The sequence below is a fragment of the Heptranchias perlo genome, chromosome 5, assembly GCF_035084215.1.
Source record: "Heptranchias perlo isolate sHepPer1 chromosome 5, sHepPer1.hap1, whole genome shotgun sequence".
NCBI lineage: Eukaryota > Metazoa > Chordata > Chondrichthyes > Hexanchiformes > Hexanchidae > Heptranchias > Heptranchias perlo.
Genome location: NC_090329.1, coordinates 39,953,684 through 39,973,376, shown reverse-complemented (window position 1 = coordinate 39,973,376; position 19,693 = coordinate 39,953,684). Strand labels below are relative to the sequence as shown.

Below are 19,693 nucleotides of genomic sequence, written 5' to 3'. Positions count from 1 at the left end.
ATTTTCATTTCCATGAAATCAATGGAAATAAAAATCAGGAGAGATGTATAACGGGCGGCTATCACAATCTGCAGTACGCTGCTGTATTAAGCAGGTGACTGACGCCATGCTGACCAGGATGGAACAGTACATCTCCTTCCCCATTTAATCATCAGCCGAAGAGGGCTCAGGGAACGATGCTGCAGTCAATGGCTCCCTCATGTGCAGGGCATCATTGGCTGCACACATGTTGCCATCAGGGCACCGGAACAGCAGCCAGCAACATATGTAAATAGAAAAGATTCCACTCCATCTTTGTGCAGCTAGTGGCTGATCACAGGAACACCATCATGCAGGTCTGAACAAGGTACCCAGGGAGCTGCCAAGATGCATTAATCCTGAGACAATGTACCACCCCTCCCACCCCCACCCCCAATATTCGACCGTGAGGAACGAGACAGCATCGCTGCTGGGGGACTGACGTGGCTGATGACACCCCTGCGGAACCACACCAAACCCCAGCAACACAGACATAACTGAAGCCAGGGAACCACCAGGATCGTTGTAGAACACACCATAATTTAACCTGGAAAAGTGCGAGGTGATGCACTTTGGAGGGACTAACAAGGCAAGGGAATACACAATGAATGGGAGGACCCTAGGCAAGACAGAGGGTCAGAGGGATCTTGGTGTGCAAGTTCACAGATCCCTGAAGGCGGCGGAACAGGTAGATAAGGTGGTAAAGAAGGCATATGGGATACTTGCCTTTATTAGCCGAGGCATAGAATATAAGAGCAAGGAGGTTATGATGGAGCTGTATAAAACACTGGTTAGGCCACAGCTGGAATACTGTGTGCAGTTCTGGTCGCCACACTACAGGAAGGATGTGATCACTTTGGAGAGGGTGCAGAGGAGATTCACCAGGATGTTACCAGGGCTGGAGCGCTTCAGCTATGAAGAGAGACTGGGAAGATTGGGTTTGTTTTCCTTGGAGCAGAGGAGGCTGAGGGGGGACATGATTGAGGTGTACAAAATTATGAGGGGCACAGATAGGATGGATACTAAGGAGCTTTTTCCCTTCGTTGAGGGTTCTATAACAAAGGGACATAGATTCAAGGTAAAAGGCGGGAGGTTTAGAGGGGATTTGAGAAAGAACTTTTTCACCCAGAGGGTGGTTGGAGTCTGGAACTCACTGCCTGAAAGGGTTGTGGAGGCAGGAACCCTCACAACATTCAAGAAGCATTTGGATGAGCACTTGAAATGCCATAGCATACAAGGCTACGGACCAAATGCTGGAATATGGGATTAGAGTAGACAGGGCTGATGGCCGGCGTGGACACGATGGGCCGAAGGGCCTCTATCCGTGCTGTATAACTCTATGACTCTATAAGGATGCTGAAGCAGAGATTTAGGTGTCTCGACCAGTCGGGGGGCTCCCTACAATATGCCTCAGTCAGTCACATTGTTGTGGTGAGCTGCATGCTGCATAACTTCTCATTACAGTGAGGCCTGCATTTGGAGGAGGCAGAGCAGCAGCAGCAGGAGTGTTCATCAGAAAAGAAAGACTCGGGGAAGGACCGGAAGCAGCATAAGAAGGAGGGCCAGCTCAACACCTTATAGCAAGAGATGTGAGGGATCAGCTCATTGCTCAGAAATTCCACTAAGCTGCTCACGTCCCTGCCCATATAACTTACGAAGCTCCTCTGCTTAACAGTTCTTGATACATCCTTCACCACTCCCTTCATCCTGCATTAAGGAACATTCAAACCATTTACTTAACTTTTATATCAATGACATACAGACAATGCAAATGCAGAAACTGTTATTAAACTACACTGCAGACCAAAGTGCCAAATGTAATTTAATGGCAAATACTTTCTCTCCATTCATTTCTCACCCAAGTGATCAACCCACAGTGCTTTTCTTTACAGGTTTACTAACTCTACTACTACTATGAGGTGCTCCCCTACTGGTCTTAGCAAAGCAGATGGAAGGCTGCTGTTGCTCATGTAGGGTCCTTTGAGATGCTCATGGCCGCTAACTTCTAGATGCTGGAGCAAATGAGGGCCTGTTTGCAGACTGTTGCACCTCAGCTACTGCCGGGGAAGTCTTTCCCAGCTGACTTGCTGACACCATGGATTGAGAGAGTGACGAAGGAGGAAGATGTGCTGACATCCTGAGAGAGACTAGCAAGTGCCGCTCCCATTACGCCACTGCCACTCCCTTGGGGCTGGGCCTCAGCACTTCCACTGATCTGCGGGAGAGCAGATTGCAGAAGATGACCGACCCCTTCAAAGCCCCTATCAATTCAATCCATTAATCTCTCCATTGTGGAGCCGAGTCTGCATGGCAGCTGCTTGAGCTTCCAACAAAGCTGCAATGCATGCCACATGGACTCCTGCTGTGAGGGCCTGGTGACCACACTATCCAGGGTACACCGCAGAACGGTTATGCCCTGGGAGATAACACCACACATGCTGGAAACAGATTCCTCCACACTCTCAGCCATAGTGCTGAAATTCCTTGCCTCCCATATAACTGCAATTTTCTTCTCATGGCTGAGTGTGGACTCATAAAATGACTCCTATTTCTTGCCTGTGGGCTATACAATCTCTGGGGTGTCAGCAGATTATTAACTCAGTGAATCACTCGGTTGTCCATTGGTGTGGAACCTCTGCCCTCCCATCGCTCACTCGGCCGCTGCCTGAAACATGTGAGGCCTGAAAATGATAAGCTCAATTGACGATCTGACTCAGGATACTGGGTCATATATTATCTTGAACAACTTCCAGAAAATTATTTTTAATATTATCTCACACAGTTCATCATAGGTCATTATATTTTCTTCCAGTAGCCACAATTTCAATATATCTTGCATTCTTCTTGCTCATTCTCTAACTACGGTCCTAAGCTTCCTGTAACATTTTAAATTTACTTCTGGTGTCTGGTTAAAAACACTGAGAATTGCTTGCTCCACTACATTATAATCTGTATCAAATCTACTTGCAATAGTAAATAGTTAAATGACGGTACCAGCCTTTCAGCCCATACTTCTTTTCTCTACCTTCAGAGCTTTGCCAGCAGTTTGAATGCCCTTAAGAAACCATCTGTCATCCCCTTCCTTAATATTTGGAATAAGCTTAGACATAATAAAGTTATATAATACAGAATAATGGGCTGAATCAACTTCCCCAATCGCTGATCTTAAGGAATCATAGAATTTTACAGCACAGAAGGAGGCCTTTCGGCCCATTGTGCCTGTGCCGGCTCTTTGAAAGAGCTATCCAATTAGTCCCACTCCCCTGCTCTTTCCCCATAGCCCTGCAATTTTTTTCCCTTCAAGTATTTATCCAATTCCCTTTTGAAAGTTGCTAATGAATCTGCTTCTACCATCCTTTCAGGCAGTGCATTCCAGGTCATAACAACTCGCTGCATAAAAAAAGTTCTCCTCATCTTATCTCTGGCTCTTTTGCCAATTACCTTAAATCTGTGTCATCTGGTTATTGACTCTTCTGCCAGTGAAAAGAGTCTCTCCTTATTTACTCTATCGAAACCCTTCAATATTTTGAATGCCTCCATTGTTCTCCTTTTCCTCCACTTTGTAGTTGCACTGATGCCCTTTTCTTCTCCTTGTGCTGACATTATTCCTCCTTGAGCTTGTGCTACTCCTCCTCTAATGCCGACCTACGTTTCATCTTCATAACAGCATTAGCTTTCCTCTGCTGCCAATTCTAACTCTCTGCCCATGTCTTTCTGGGCCTTTGTACTCACAGTAATTGTTGTTTGCTTCTGCACTCATTTCTTTTATTTTGAACTTTAAACAAGATGTTTGGTCTGTGAGTGACATTTATCCAACAAATTGTTACCGTTTGAACTTCCTGTCTCGGGTTTATGGTGAAAAGACAGTTTCGATAAGCAGGCCAAGTCTCCTGCAATCTGAAACCTGTGCCCTTGTACATTCTGTGCGTGGACTGCCGTGCCCAAGATTAATTATTACCCTTAATTATGGTATGTAGTACACCAAAGATTACACGGAATGCCCATATTCGCCTATTTTCTTTGGAAAGTGAAAATACTACATGTCAGACCACTGCTCAAATTTGTAGTTTTAATTACAGGTTGAACATTAAAAGTGGAGAAAAAAACCCAAAATGCAGTAATAAAAGGGTTGAAACAATGTGAAACAACAGCTGAAACTACTTGTGAGACCACTAATGTGTAATCAAATATGGAGCTGACCCATAATAATTATGCACAAAGACATGGCAGATATGACATATCATTGCAGCAATCCATGTAAAACAATCTTTAATGTGCCATTAGTTGATTGAGCCTTTACTGTCATGTGAGATCAGTGTTCACAAAATAGAAAACTTTAATTTGTTGACCTTGAAGTGCAGCAATAGGTGGCAGGTTCCAGAATATGGCAGCACCATATACCCATGCAGTGGGGTTCAGGGGTCTTTCAGTAGTAGGGAGGGTTTTTTGGACAATGGAAGCATTGGGGATCTAGTAGATATGGGAGGAAAGTCCCCAAGTCTGGCAGTACTAGAAGAAAACCTGCACAACATCTCCTCCAGCATTGCAACTTGCAACAGCCATGACCCACTCCCTGTCCGTGATGGCCAACACGTCTTCCCTCGAGTGGGGAAAGGGTGTACAGGTGGGCTCGGCCTCCTCCGGTCGCCGACTCCTGCCTCTTGTTGTGCGCGACCTTCTCCTGCAAAAAAGAAGACAGTGTGTTAGTGACAGCTTTATGAGCTGATATTAGAATGTGCCTGTCATGGTGGAATAGTGTGGATGTTGTGCAGAAGCGAGGTGTGGGGAACTAAGGGCTGCAATAATGGTGAGAGTAGGATCTGCAGAGTGTGTGAGTAGGAGTAGAAGGAGGTGGAGTGAAGAGTGGTGCAGTAATTGTAGGAGAGTGAAGAAGGCAAGTAGGGAAGGGAAGTGTTGTGAGTAGTGTGGCTGCAGGTGGTACAGGTGTGAGGAGAGAGTAATTGATGTGAGAGGTGAGATTCTTACCTCGACAACTCTGGTGAGGTCACTGAACTTTTACCGGCATTGCAGCCATGTCCTAAGAGCTGAGGTCCTAACATTGACCTACATATGATAACAACATAAGAAATAGGAGCTGGAATGGGCCATACGGACCCTTGAGCCTGCTCCGCAATTCAATTAGATCATGGCTGATCTTCGACCTCATTCTACTCAACCTCTCTTCATAGGCCAACCCTCTCATCCCAGGAATTAATTTAGTGAACCTTCGTTGTACCGCCTCCAAGGCAAGTATATCCTTCCTTAGATAAGGAAACCAAACTGTATGCAGTGCTCCAGCTGAGGTCTCACCAATGCCCTATACATCTGTAGTAAGACTTCCTTACTCTTGTACTCCAACGCGCTGCAATAAAGGCCAACATGCCATTTGCCTTCCTAATTGCTTGCAGTACCTGCATACTAACTTCCTGTGTTTCTTGTACAAGGTCACCCAAGTCTCTCTGAATACCAACATTTAATTGTTTCTCACCATTTAAAAAGTATTCTGTTTTTCTATTCTTCCTACCAAAGTGAGTAACCTTATATTTGCCTGGATGAGTGCAGCTCCAACAACACTCAAGAAGCTCGACACCATCTAGGACAAAGCAGCCCGTTTGATTGGCACCCCATCCACCACCCTAAACATTCACTCCCTTCACCACCAGCGCACAGTAGCCGCAGTGTGTACCATCCACAGGATGCACTGCAGCAACTCGCCTAGGCTTCTTCGACAGCACCTCCCAAACCCTCGACCTCTACCAATTAGAAGGACAAGAGCGGCAGGCACATGGGAACAACACCACCTGCACGTTCCCCTCCAAGTCACACACCATCCCGACTTGGAAATATATCGCCGTTCCTTCATCGTCGCTGGGTCAAAATCCTGGAACTCCCTTCCTAACAGCACTGTGGGAGAACCTTCACCACATGGACTGCAGCGGTTCAAGAAGGCGGCTCACCACCACCTTATCAAGGGCAATTAGGGTTGGGCAATAAAGGATGGCCTTGCCAGCAACGCCCACATCCCATGAATGAATTATAAAAAAAATTCCCCACATTATACTCCATCTGCCAACTTCTTGCCCTGTCACTTAACCTGTTTATATTCCTTCGCAGATTCTTTGTCCTCCTCATAGCTTACATTCCCACCTAGCTTTGTATCATCAGCAAACTTAGATACATTACACTCGGTCCCTTCATTTAAGTCATTAATATAGATTGAAAATAGCTGAGGTCCAAGCACCGATCCTTGCGGCACCCCACTATTTACAGCCTGCCAATCTGAGAATGTCCCGTTTATCCCTACTCTCTGTTTTCTGTCCTTTAACCAATCCTCAATCCATGCTAATATATTATCCCCAACCCCATGAGCCCTTACCTTGTGTAACAACCTTTTATGTGGCACCTTATTGAATAGGAACATAGGAACAGGAGTAGGCCATTCAGCCCCTCGAGCCCACTCCGCCATTTGATAAGATCATGGCTGATCTGTGATCTAACTCCATATACCTGCCTTTGGCCCATATCCCTTAATACGTTTGGTTGCCAAAAAGCTATCTATCTCACATTTAAAATTAGCAATTGAGCTAGCATCAATTGCCTTTTGCAGAAGAGAGTTCCAAACTTCTACCACCCTTTGTGTGTAGAAATGTTTTCTAATCTCACTCCTGAAAGGTCTGGCTCTAATTTTTAGACTGTGCCCCCTACTCCTAGAATCCCCAATCAGCAGAAATAGTTTCTCTCTATCCATCCTATCTGTTCCCCTTAATATCTTATAAACTTCAATCAGATCACCCCTTAACCTTCTAAACTCTAGAGAATACAACCCCAATTTGTGTAATCTCTCCTCGTAATTTAACCCTTGAAGTCCGGGTATCATTCTAGTAAACCTACGCTGCTTTCCCTCCAAGGCCAACATGTCCTTCCGAAGGTGCGGTGCCCAGAACTGCTCGCAGTACTCCAGGTGCGGTCTAACCAGGGTTTTGTATAGCTGCAGAATAACTTCTGCCCCCTTGTACTCTAGTTCTCTAGATATAAAGGCCAGCATTCTATTAGCCTTATTGATTATTTTCTGCACCTGTTCATGACACTTCAATGATCTATGTACCTGAACCCCTAAGTCCCTTTGGACATCCACTGTTTTTAACTTTTTACCTTTTAGAAAGTACCCTGTTCTATCCTTTTTTGATCCAAAATGGATGACCTCACATTTGTCTGCATTGAATTCCATTTGCCACAGTTTTGCCCATTCACCTAATCTATCAATATCCCTTTGTAATTTTATGTTTTCATCTCCACTGCTTACAATGCCACCAATCTTTGTGTCATCGGCAAACTTAGATATGAGACTTTCTATGCCTTCATCTAAGTCGTTAATAAATATTGTGAATAATTTAGGCCCCAAGACAGATCCCTGCGGGACTCCACTGGTCACATCCTGCCAATGTGAGTACCTACCCATTATCCCTACTCTCTGTCGCCTTTCGCTCAGCCACTTCCTAACCAAGTCTGTACTTTTCCCTCAATTCCATGGGCTTCTATCTTAGCTAACAGTCTCTTATGTGGGACTTTATCAAATGCCTTCTGGAAGTCCATATAAATAACATCCATTGACATTCCCCTATCCACTACTTTAGTCACCACTTCAAAAAATTCAATCAGGTTTGTCAGGCACGACCTACCTTTCACAAATCCATGCTGGCTCTCTCTGATTAACTGAAAATTTTCGAGGTGTTCAGTCACCCTATCCTTAATTATAGACTCCAGCATTTTCCCCACAACAGATGTTAGGCTAACTGGTCTATAATTCCCTGGTTTCCCTCTCTCTCCTTTCTTAAAAAGCGGAGTAACATGTGCAATTTTTCAATCTAGAGGGACGATTCCTGAATCTAGAGAACTTTGAAAGATTATAGTTAGGGCATCTGCAATGTGCTCACCTACTTCCTTTAAAACCCTGGGATGGAAACCATCTGGTCCTGGGGATTTGTCACTCTTTAGTGCTATTATTTTCTTCATTACTGTTGTTTTACTTATGTTAATTTTATTGAGTCCCTGTCCCCGATTCAATATTAGTTTTCTTGGGATTTCCGGCATGCTATCCTATTTTTCTACGGTAAATACTGTCAATGACAATATCCCCACTTTCAGTTTTTAAGGAGCTAACACTGCTCCTGACTTCCCTCTTTTTCCTAATGTAACTATAAAAGTTCTTCGTATTGGTTTTGATGTCCCTTGCAAGTTTCTTTTCATACTCTCTTTTTGTAGCTCTTACTATCTGTTTTGTGATCCTTTGTTGATCTTTATATCTTTCCCATTCACCAGGATCTGTGCCGTTTTTTGCCTTTTTGTATGCCCTTTCCTTATTTCTTATACTGTCCCTTACCTCTTTAGTTGTCCATAGCTGTTTTTTTTGGCAAGTAGAGTTCTTGCTTCTCGGGGTATAAACCGGTTCTGTATCACGTTAAATGTTTCTTTAAACATTTCCCACTGATCATCATACCACATTAAGATGGAGAGTGAAGTAGTTGAATCCGAAACTAGGATCCTGAATCTAAATAAAGGAAATTACGAAAGTATGAGGTGTGAGTTGGCTAGGATAGATTGGGGAACTTTACTAAAAGGTATGACGGTGGATAGGCAATGGCTAATATTTAAAGAACGTGTGCAGGAATTACAACGATTATTCATTCCTATCTGGTGCAAAAATAAAACAGGAAAGGTGGCTCAACCGTGGCTTACAAAAGAAATTAGGGATAGTATTAGATCCAAAGAGGAGGCATATAAAATTGCCAGAAAAAGCGGCAAGCCTGAGGAATGGGAGCAGTTTAGAATTCAGCAAAGGAGAACAAAGATATTGATTGAGAGTAAACTAGCAGGGAACATAAAAACTGACTGTAAAAGCTTCTATAAATATGTCAAGAGAAAAAGATTAGTGAAGACAAATTTGGGGATGGCGACAGCATGAAGGAGGCTGCAGATGTCCACGACTACATGTCAAGTGACTCTGAGCCTCCATGTGCACTGCTGCTCAGAGAGGTCCAGGAAGCTGAGCCTCAGTCTGTGGATCCTGTGGCGAGGGTAGTGCCCACTGCGACGCATCTCTCTCTGTGGTTGCCCTCCCTCCTGCTTTGCAGGTAGATGTGTCACAGCACTGTGTTGTCAAGCTCCACGTGTCAGAGGTGGACGGCTTGGCCGGCGATGCTGGTGATGTTGTTCGCCCTCTGAGGAGGTCATGACTGCAGCTACGGTGGCCCCCATCTGGAAGATGTACATCTGAGGGGGTCTGCAAGGTAGGTAAATGTGTCTGGACACCGGGGTAAGTGTGCAGGTTTGTGAATTTTATTGTTAGGAGGAGGGTGGTGTAAGGGGTTTTTATTACTGTTTCTCGGGCTTATAATAGGTCAGCCAGTTATGTTTTCCTGAGCTGCCCTGCCCGCCTGTGCGGTTGCGAATCGCTTACCCCTTCCTGATTCTGAGCTGAGGACTTATCGAGTGGTAACAAAGACAGACGAACAGACCAGTGGATTGGTACAAGGAAAACCAATGTTTATTAATAAGAAAACTAAAACTACAAGGTAAACAGTATTATACAGAAGATAAAAGAAAGAAATCGCTATGGATGTAATACAGTCTTACACTTATCGGGGTGGAAGAAAACGGACACATCGAGGGAAAATTCTAAAATCACAAGTTTAGCAATATCCCTTAACCCCCACCCTTATACCTAGCTAGATTTTATTGTGGCGGCCAGAAAATTAATGCTCACCGGTGAAACAGATGAAAAGGCCTGGCCTCCTGCTGCGTTTGCGAGGTTTTTCTGGATGGCCTTCCTTCTCAAGTCTGAGCTAGTGAGCAGCAGGACCCCGGCCACCAGGCGAAGAGAAAGAGAGAGAGAGATACTGGGCAAGCCCCAGTTATACCCTCTTGGTAACAGGTTTTTTTCGTACCTCATCAGCGTGCTTCATTGTTTGATTTAAGCACGAAACGTAAGACAAAGGACCCCATCTCTGGCCCATTTACATTAATGGCCGGTTCCTGTATTGCTGAGTTCCATAACTGCTTTAAGACAAAGGACCTCATTTCTGGCCCATTTACATAATGGCCAGTTCCTGTATCGATCTGTTCCATAACTGCTTTACCATTGTTCCGAATGTACCTTGATGGTTCACCTTTTGTCCTGCAATCACTTCCTGCTTGAATTTTGATGTGTTGGCCGGCCATGTTGATGGCTTGCCTCAGGGCTTGAATGCAACTGTATTGTGCAAGGAAACCTGTCTGAGACACGAAGCCTGACAAGTTGTTAGAGAATGCTGCAGGCTTTTTTTTAGGCCATGAGTCTGACCGCAGCCATTTTGAAAGATCCTGGATTTTTAAAACAGTCACACCAGGGTTTCTTTAATAACTCCAATAAATCTTCGGGGTGGGGGGAACATGTGAATTTTTGCGAATCCCTTCAGTGGTGGAGGCCAAACTTTGTCCAAAGTGACAGAGTGGCCTCCTGCAATGAGTGAGGGTCTCCCCCCCACCCACACCTGTCAAATGGACCTTTGCAGCTGCCACAGGCTGATGGCTGCAACACGTCCATTTGAACTAGGAGTGTTTCCCCCAGTATGGGAAACAGTCCCAGTCAGTTGCAAAATCCCATCCCTGCTAAAATAACAGGTCAATCAGGTCTGTAAACGACCTGAAGTACCTGTTCAATTACTTTAAGTGGTACGCCGCCGGCTTTAATTGCCGGCGGGAGTCCCACATGCGGGGGCTGCACGCGCATGTCAGCGCATCAGTGGGGAACCTGGAAATGGGGCGGGTTGGAGCCGGGCTCCCGACCTGCCCCGGGAATCCCCGATTTTCACAGCCCCCCCGCCACGAACACACCCGATCGCGGGTGCTAAAATAGAGCCCAAGATCTCAAATAGCGTGTTCCCTGTTGGTTCCGTGACACATTGCTCTAGGAAACCATCTCAAATACATTCCATGAACTCGTCTTCCAAACTACCTTTGCAAATTTGATTTGTCCAGTCTATATGCAGATTAAAGTCCCCCATGATTACTGCATTACCTTTGTTACAAATCCTATTATTTCATGATTAATACTCTGTCCAACGGTACAGCCACTATTAGAGGGCCGAGAAACTACTCCCACCAATGTTTTCTGCCCCTTGTTATTTCTTATTTCCACCCATACTGATTCTATTTGCTGATCCTCTGAGCCAAGATCCTTTCTCACCACTGTCCTTACGTCATCCTTTATTATTAGGGCTACACCCCCTCCTTTTCCATTCTGCCTCTCTTTTCTAAATGTCATGTACCCTGGAATATTTAGTTCCCAACCGTGGTCATTTTGCAACCACGTCTCTATAAAGGCTATTAGGTCAAACCCATTTATCTCTATTTGTGCAATTAATTCATCTATCTTGTTACGAATGCTCTGTGCATTCAGATAAGAGTCTTTAATTTTGACTTATTACCATTTTTTCCTGCTTTGACCTTACTTGTTTTTGCACTATTATTGGTAAACTCTCTGTCCCTTCCTGCTGCACTCTGCTTATCTTTACCCAAGTCACTACACTGTTCTATTGTCTTAACTTTTCTCATTAGATTTCTAAATTTCCCCTCAGCAACCTCTTTCCACTGGTGGCGGAGCAATTGTCTGGAGTGCTTTCTGCCCCCAAGTGGGATCAGGATCTTCCTCCTCCTCCTTCCACCGCCAGGTTAAGGGTCTCCAGCGCTGCATCAGAGAACCTAGGTGCCCTATCTGGCTCTCTTGTACCCATTTTCACAGTTCTGAAGTTACCTTGCTGTCTCCAACCAGAGTGCACCTCCCCTTTAAGAGGTGCTGGCTGCCTTTAAGTGGTGTCAGTGAAGTCTGATTTCTCACCCTCCCCAACAGGCTTGCAGCCAATTATCAGCGTGTGTAGCACTGGCTGTACGCCTGGCATATAATGAGCTGCCTGCATAAATTTCACGTTATCATTGTGACATGAAAAAGTGTGTGCAGTGTATGCAATGCTCCCTGAGCACCTGTTTTTCAGTGCAATTGAATTTCTAAGCATCAGGAACATCTAGGCAAAACATGATGATAACATAACAAGGTTTAAAATAATGATTGAGAAAGACGTAAGTAGGTCAAAGATCAAAGTAATAGATTTGAAAAAAGCTAATTTGAGGGGATGAGAATGAAAGTAGGGTAGATAAACTGGAAAAAATGTTGACAGACAAACAAATAGAACAGCAGTGGATAATATTCCAAACGGTGATCAATAGAGTTCAGACAAAGTATATTCCTCTAACAAGCAAGAACAAACTAGCCAATAATGAAACACCATGGATGAATAAAGAGGTAAGAGTAAATTGAAACTAAAGAAAAAAGTATACTCTAAGTACATGGACAATAAAAGAGAGGATGACAAAAGAGAATACAAAGCGGTTAGGAAAGAAGTCAAAATGCAAATAGGAAAGCAAAGAGGAACTACGAGATTAAATTATCAAGGAATATAAATAACAGCCACATGTGTCTACAGACACATAGGGCTCGATATTAGGAGGGAGGTGGGTTGGCAGCGGGGGGTCAACTGGGCATGTGGGTAACGCGCCCAGTTAATTCGGGGTGCTCCGCACGCGATCGCAGCCTAATTGAAGGCACTTACCATGGCTTCCGGGTTTCGCGCTAGAAAGCTGCGCAGCGGGCGGACTGCGCACCCGCATCATAGCTGGAGGAGCCTTATTTAAAGGGGCAGTCCTCCACTGACTGATGCTGCAGAAAGGAGCCAAAATTACAGCATGGAGCAGCCCCGGGGGAAGGCTGCTCCCAGGTTTAATGATGCCTCACTCCAGGTCCTACTGGATGGGGTGAGGAGGAGGGGGAGGACAGAGATCTTCTCCCCGGCAGACGGGAGGAAATGGCCTGCCTCTGCCACCACGAAGGCCTGGTTCGAGGTGGTAGAGGAGGTCACCAGCACCACCAACATATCACGCATCTGCATACAGTGCAGGAGGCGCTTCAATGACCTAAGTAGGTCAGCCGAAGTGAGTACACTTACTCATTCCCCTATACTCCGTCTGCCACATCACTGCCTCCACCCCACATCTCCTTCTGCACTGCCAACACTACTCTATCACATCACTCCTCACACCCACTCAAAGCTCATCCTCATCTTACCTGCACTTACTCACCTCGCCAGTACTCATCCCACCACTACCACTCAACCCAATCCTCATATAATCTCATGGCTCCGTCTCATACTCACCCTCTGATGCATCTCTTTCCCATCAGCCTCACCCAACCTGCCACTACCTGTGCTGCAGCCACAGGGCATGCATCACATATGTGTAGTAGGAAGCATAAGGCAAACGGGTCGTGAGCATGAAGGGGATGCACAAGGGTGTTTGAGGGTTTGTCACGGTTTTTACTTATATTGAATTTCTAATCAACTCACATTACATATTATATTGTCACCACTACTACCACGTCTTTGCAAATCTTGTCTGGTTTGTGCAATAATGCCCTTTCCTGAGGATCACAATGAAGACCCACAACCGATGCCACCCATTGTGTCACTGCAGAGTGGGTGTAGGTGTAGGTGCAGACGACTGAGAGACATCGGCGATGTCCACGGTGGCACCCTGGAAGGATGCGAAGGAGAAGTTGTTGAGGGCAGTGGTGACTTTGACAGCGACAGGTAAGAAGATGGTGCTTGGGCCAGCCAGGAGCAGCTTGGCATGAAGGAGGCTGCAGATGTCCATGACTACATGTCGAGTGACTCTGAGTCTCCGTGTGCACTGCTGCTCAGAGAGGTCCAGGAAGCTGAGCCTCGGTCTGTGGAACCTGTGGCAAGGGTAGTGCCTTCTGCGGCGCATCTCTCTCTGCGGTTGCCCTCCCTCCTGCTGTACAGGTGGATGTGTCACAGCACTGTGTTGTGAAGCTCCATGTGTCAGAGGTGGACGGCGTGGCCGGCGAAGCTGGTGATGCTGTTCGTCCTCTGAGGAGGTCATGACTGCAGCTATGGCGGACCTCATCCGGAAGATGTATGTTTGAGGGGGTCCGCAAGATAGGTAAATGTGTCTGCACAGGTTGAGGTTCCAAGATGGTGAATTTTATTGTTAGGAGGAGGGTGGTGCCGGCCAAACTTTGTCCAAAGTGACAGAGTGGCCTCCTGCAATGAGTGAGGGTCTCCCCCCACCACCTGTCAAATGGACCTTTGCAGCTGCCACAGGCTGGTGGCTGCAACATGTCCATTTCAACTGGGAGTGTTTCCCCCAGTACGGGAAACACTCTCAGTTGGGATGAAAATCCCACCCCTCCTAAAATATCCTACAAATCAGGTCTGCTAACGACCTGAACGATCACATTAATTGCCTTAAGTGGGATCAGTCCCGCATGCGGGGGCTGCGCGCGCATCTAAGCGCGTCACTGGGGAACCCGAAAGTGGGCGGGTTGGAGCCGGGCTCTGGACCCGCCCCAGGAATCCCCGATTTTCGGAGCCCCCCCCGCCACGAACCCGCCGTCTCGGACGTCCAAAAATCGAGCCCATAAATAACAAAAGAAAAATCAGAATAGGGACAGGGCCACTAAGGGATACACAGGTAACGACAGCGAAATGACAGAAATATTGAATAGTTACTTTGCCTCCATATTTACCAGGGAGACTAACAAGGTGGGCAGGACATTAATATGTAATGTGAGTTGATTAGAAATTCAATATAAGTAAAAACCGTGACAAACCCTCAAACATTTAAAATAGAAAGGGGGGAGATAATTGATAAACAAATCAAACTAAGGGAGGATAAGACCCCTGGTCCGGATGGATTGCATCTGTGAATATTAAAAGAAGTTAGGGAGGAGATAGCAGAGGCATTATTACATATGTATAATAATTCACTAGTAAATGGAAAAGTGCCAGAGGACTGGCGGATAGCTAATGTTATTCCTATATTTAAAAAGGGAGATAGAACAAGACAAAGGAACTACAGACCAGTTAGCTTAATATCGGTGGTAGGAAAGATAATAGAATCTTTACTCAAAGATGTAATAGAAAGACATCTAGAGAACGAAAATATAATAAAGAATAGTCAGCACAGATTACAGAAGGGAAAGTCATGCTTGACCAACTTTATTGAATTCTTTGAAGAAGTAACAAAAAGAGTAGAAAAGGGTAATGCAGTAGATGTAATATATTTGGATCTTTCAAAAGGCCATCAATAAGGCACTGCATTGTCGACTCATGGCTAAGTTCAGAATCAGAGGACAGGAGGCAGAATGGATAGCGAGCTGGTTACAAAACAGAATACAGAGAGTAGGGGTTAAGGGTAGGTACTTCGACTGGCAAAAGGTGTGAAGTGGTGTTCCACAGGGATCAGTGCTGGGACCACTGTTGTTCACAATTTACATTAACTTTGGATTCGGATTGGATTTGGATTCGGGAATCGGAAGTACAATTTCAAAATTTGAGGACGACACCAAATTGGGGGATGTAGTTATTACTAAGAAAGAACGCATCAAAATGCAAGAGGACATTAATAATCTTGCAGAATGGGCGTGTAATTGGCAAATGAATTTCAATATAGATAAGTGTGAGGTAGGAAAAATATGGAGGCCACATACTGCTTGATAATAAAAGTCTAAACGGGATAGAGGAGCAAAGGGACCTAGGGGTACAGATATACAAATCACTAAAAGTAGTGACGCAGGTAAATAAGGCCATAAAAAAGACAAATCACACACTAGAGCTCATTTCTAGAGGGATGGAAATGAAAAGCAGAGAAGTTATGTTAAACTTGTATAGAAACTTGAGTAGAGCACATTTGTATTGTGCACAGTTCAGTCCCAATATTATAGAAAGGATGTGAGGTATTGGAGAGGGTGCAAAAAAGATTCACATGGATGATACCAGAACTGAGAGGATATTCTTCTCGGGAATGGCTGAACAGGCTGGGGTGCTTTTCTCTAGAATAGAGAAGGCTCAGGGGTGATTTGATTGAAGTCTTTAAGATAACGATAGGGTTTGATAGGGTAGACGTAGAGAAAGTGTTTCCACTTGTGGGGGAGTCTAAAACTAGAAGTCATAAATATAAAATAATCGCTAATAAATTCAATAGGGAATTCAGGAGAAACTTTTTTAACCAAAGAGTGATAAGAATGTGCAAAGAGCTACCACAAGGAGCAGTTGAGGCAAATACCATAGATGCATTTAAGGGGAAGCTAAATAAGCATATGAGGGAGAAAGGAATAGAAGGGTATCCTGATAGGGTTAGATGAAGTAGGGAGGGAGGAGGATCGTGTGGAGCATAAACGCCGGCACAGACCAGTTGGGCTGAATGGCCTGTTTCTGTGCTGTAGTTTCAATGTAACTCAATGTAACCTATAAACAGCACAGGTAATTGCAAAAAAATCTTCCTAGGAGGTGGTTTACACAGAAGATTTCAATAGAATGTGTGCCACATGTATGTAATTTAAAATATTACTAGTAAATTGCCTATGGTCAGTTGATGAATATACGGTTCTTTTTATATATAATGGTGATGGAATTGGAAGAGAGTCACCTAGTGGCCAGAGTCTGCGGATACATTGTGACTGTTGACATAACAAAGTTGAAAGGGAAATGTTGACATAGCAATTTACAATGATAAATGCTGACAGATGCGTGACCAAAAATCATGATAATTAGGAAATAAAATTTATGGAGAGGAAGTCCTCCTCCATGTTGAGCACCACTTGGATACAGCAAAGGCTATGGGACTCAAAAACATCCTGGCTGTAGCGCTGAAGACTTGTGCTCCATGACAGTATTGGTAGGAAGCACTGAGGGTAGCAAGGGCACAAAACTTACTCTGGGTGGGGGACTTCAATGTCCATCACCAAGAGTGGCTCGGGAGCACCACTACTGACCGAGCTGGCCGAGTCCTGAAGGACATAGCTGCCAGACTGGGCCTGCAGCAGAGGTTGAGCGAACCAAAATGAGGAAAAAACCTACTTCACCTCATCCTCACCAATCTATCTGTCGCAGTATTGGCATCTGACCATGACAGTATTGGTAGGAGTGACCACCGCACTGTTCTCGTGGAGACGAAGTCCCGTCTTCGCACTGAGGACACCATCCAATGTGTTGTGTGGCACTACCACCGTGCTAAATGGGATAGATTCAGAACAGATTCAGCAGCTCAAAACTGGGCATCCATGAGGTGCTGTGGGTCATCAGTAGCAGCAGAATTGTATTCCAGCACAATCTGTAACCTCATGGCCCGGCATATTCCTCACTCTACCATTACCAACAAGCCAGGGGATCAACCCTGGTTCAATGAGGAGTGTAGAAGAGCATGCCAGGAGCAGCACCAGGTGTACCTAAAAATGAGGTGCCTACCTGGTGAAGCTACAACTCAGGACTACATGTAAGCTAAACAGCAGAAGCAACATGCTATAGACAGAGCTAAGAGGTTCCACAACCAACAGATCAGATCAAAGCTCTGCAGTCCTGCCACATCCAGTCATGAATGGTGGTGGACAATTAAACAACTAACTGGAGGAGAAGGCTCTGTAAACATCCCCATCCTCAATGATGGCGGAGTCCAGCACCTGAGTGCAAAAGACAAGGCTGAAGTGTTTGCAACCATTTTCAGCTAGAAGTGCCGAGTGGATGATCCATCTCGGCCTCCTCCCGATATCCCCACCATCACAGAAGCCAGTCTTCAGCCAATTCGATACACTCCACGTGATATCAAGAAATGGCTGAGTGCACTGGATACAGCAAAGGCTATGGGACCCAAAAACATCCTGGCTGTAGCGCTGAAGACTTGTGCTCCAGAACTAGCCGCGCCTCTAGCCAAGCTGTTCCAGTACAGCTACAACTCTGACATCTACCCGACAATGTGGAAAATTGCCCAGGTATGTGCTGTCCACAAAAAGCAGGACAAATTCAATCCGACCAATTACCGCTCCATCAGCCCACTCTCAATCACCAGCAAAGTGATGAAAGGTGTTGTCGACAGTGCTATCAAGCGGCACTTACTCACCAATAACCTGCTCACCGATGTTCAGTTTGGATTCCGCCAGGACCACTTGGCTCCAGACCTCATTACAGCCTTGGTCCAAACATGGACAAAAGAGCTGAATTCCAGAGGTGAGGTGAGAGTGACTGCCCTTGACATCAAGGCAGCATTTGACCGAGTGTGGCACCAAGGAGCCCTAGTAAAATTGTAGTCAATGAGAATCAGGGGGAAAACTCTCCAGTGGCTGGAGTCATACCTAGCACAAAGGAAGATGGTAGTGGTTGTTGCGGGCCAATCATCTCAGCCCCAGGACATTGCTGCAGGAGTTCCTCAGGGCAGTATCCTAAGCCCAACCATCTTCAGCTGCTTCATCAATGACCTTCCCTCCATCATAAGGTCAGAAATGGGAATGTTCGCTGATGATTGCAGTGTTCAGTTCCATTCGCAACCTCTCAGATAGTGAAGCAGTCCTTTTTTTTTATTCGTTCACGGGATGGGGGCGTCGCTGGCGAGGCCAGCATTTATTGCCCATCCCTAATTGCCCTCGAGAAGGTGGTGGTGAGCCGCCTTCTTGAACCGCTGCAGTCCGTGTGGTAGCGAGGGCAGTCACTCTCACCTCACCTCTGGAATTCAGCTCTTTTGTCCATGTTTGGACCAAGGCTGTAATGAGGTCTGGAGCCAAGTGGTCCTGGCGGAATCCAAACTGAACATCGGTGAGCAGGTTATTGGTGAGTAAGTGCCGCTTGATAGCACTGTCGACAACACCTTTCATCACTTTGCTGGTGATTGAGAGTGGGCTGATGGAGTGGTAATTGGTCGGATTGAATTTGTCCTGCTTTTTGTGGACAGGACATACCTGGGCAATTTTCCACATTGTCCGTGCCTGCATGCAGCAACATCCAGGCTTGGGCTGATAAGTGGCAAGTAACATTCACGCCAGACAAGTGCCAGGCAGTGACCATCTCCAACAGGAGAGAGTCTAACCACCTCCCCTTGACATTCAATGGCATTACCATGGGTATTCTGTGGCAAGTGACTCACCTCCTGACTCCCCAAAGCCTTTCCACCAGCTACATAGCACAGGTCAGGAGTGTGATGGAATACTCTCCACTTGCCTGGAATAGTGCAGCTCCAACAACACTCAAGAAGCTCAACACCATCCAGCACAAAGTAGCCCGTTTAATTGGCACCCCATCCACCACCCTAAACATTCACTCCCTTCACCACTGGCGCACCGTGGCTGCAGTGTGTACCATCCACAGGATGGTACACACTGCAGCCAAGGCTTCTTCGACAGCACCTCCCAAACCCTCGACCTCTATCACCTAGAAGGACAAGAGCAGCAGGCACATGGGAACAACACCACCTGCACGTTCCCCTCCAAGTCACACACCATCCTGACTTGGAAATATATCACCGTTCCTTCATCGTCACTGGGTCAAAATCCTGGAACTCCCTACCTAACAGCAATGTGGGAGAACCTTCACCAAACGGACTGCAGTGGTTCAAGAAGGCGGCTCACCACCACCTTCTCAAGGGCAATTAGGGATGGGCAATAAAGGCTGGCCTTGCCAGCAACGCCCACATCCCATGAACGAATAAAAAAAGTGTTTGCCCTATGCAAGATTTTTAATAATATACAGATAGATTACTAGCAGATCACGATTAGTCATAGGATATTGTGTTTTATAATGGA

The 19,693-nt window shown here is 45.7% G+C and overlaps 2 long non-coding RNA genes across 5 annotated transcripts in view; both read right to left on the bottom strand.

The window, feature by feature from the left end:
* LOC137321709 (uncharacterized) overlaps window positions 1-3,929 on the bottom strand; it is a 54,882-nt gene extending 50,953 nt beyond the window's left edge. For 2 of the 3 annotated variants that reach the window (XR_010962892.1, XR_010962890.1), the window contains exon 1: window positions 3,846-3,929. This is a non-coding gene — a long non-coding RNA (uncharacterized lncRNA). The other variant, XR_010962891.1, reaches the window with a different exon arrangement.
* A 284-nt stretch (window positions 3,930-4,213) lies between these two features.
* The window catches only part of LOC137321707 (uncharacterized), a 33,468-nt gene continuing 17,988 nt past the window's right edge, over window positions 4,214-19,693 (bottom strand). For both annotated transcript variants that reach the window (XR_010962888.1, XR_010962889.1), the window contains exons 2-3: window positions 8,399-8,566; window positions 4,214-4,699 (exon numbers count right to left, since the gene is read on the bottom strand). This is a non-coding gene — a long non-coding RNA (uncharacterized lncRNA). The remainder of the gene's footprint in view (window positions 4,700-8,398; window positions 8,567-19,693) is intronic.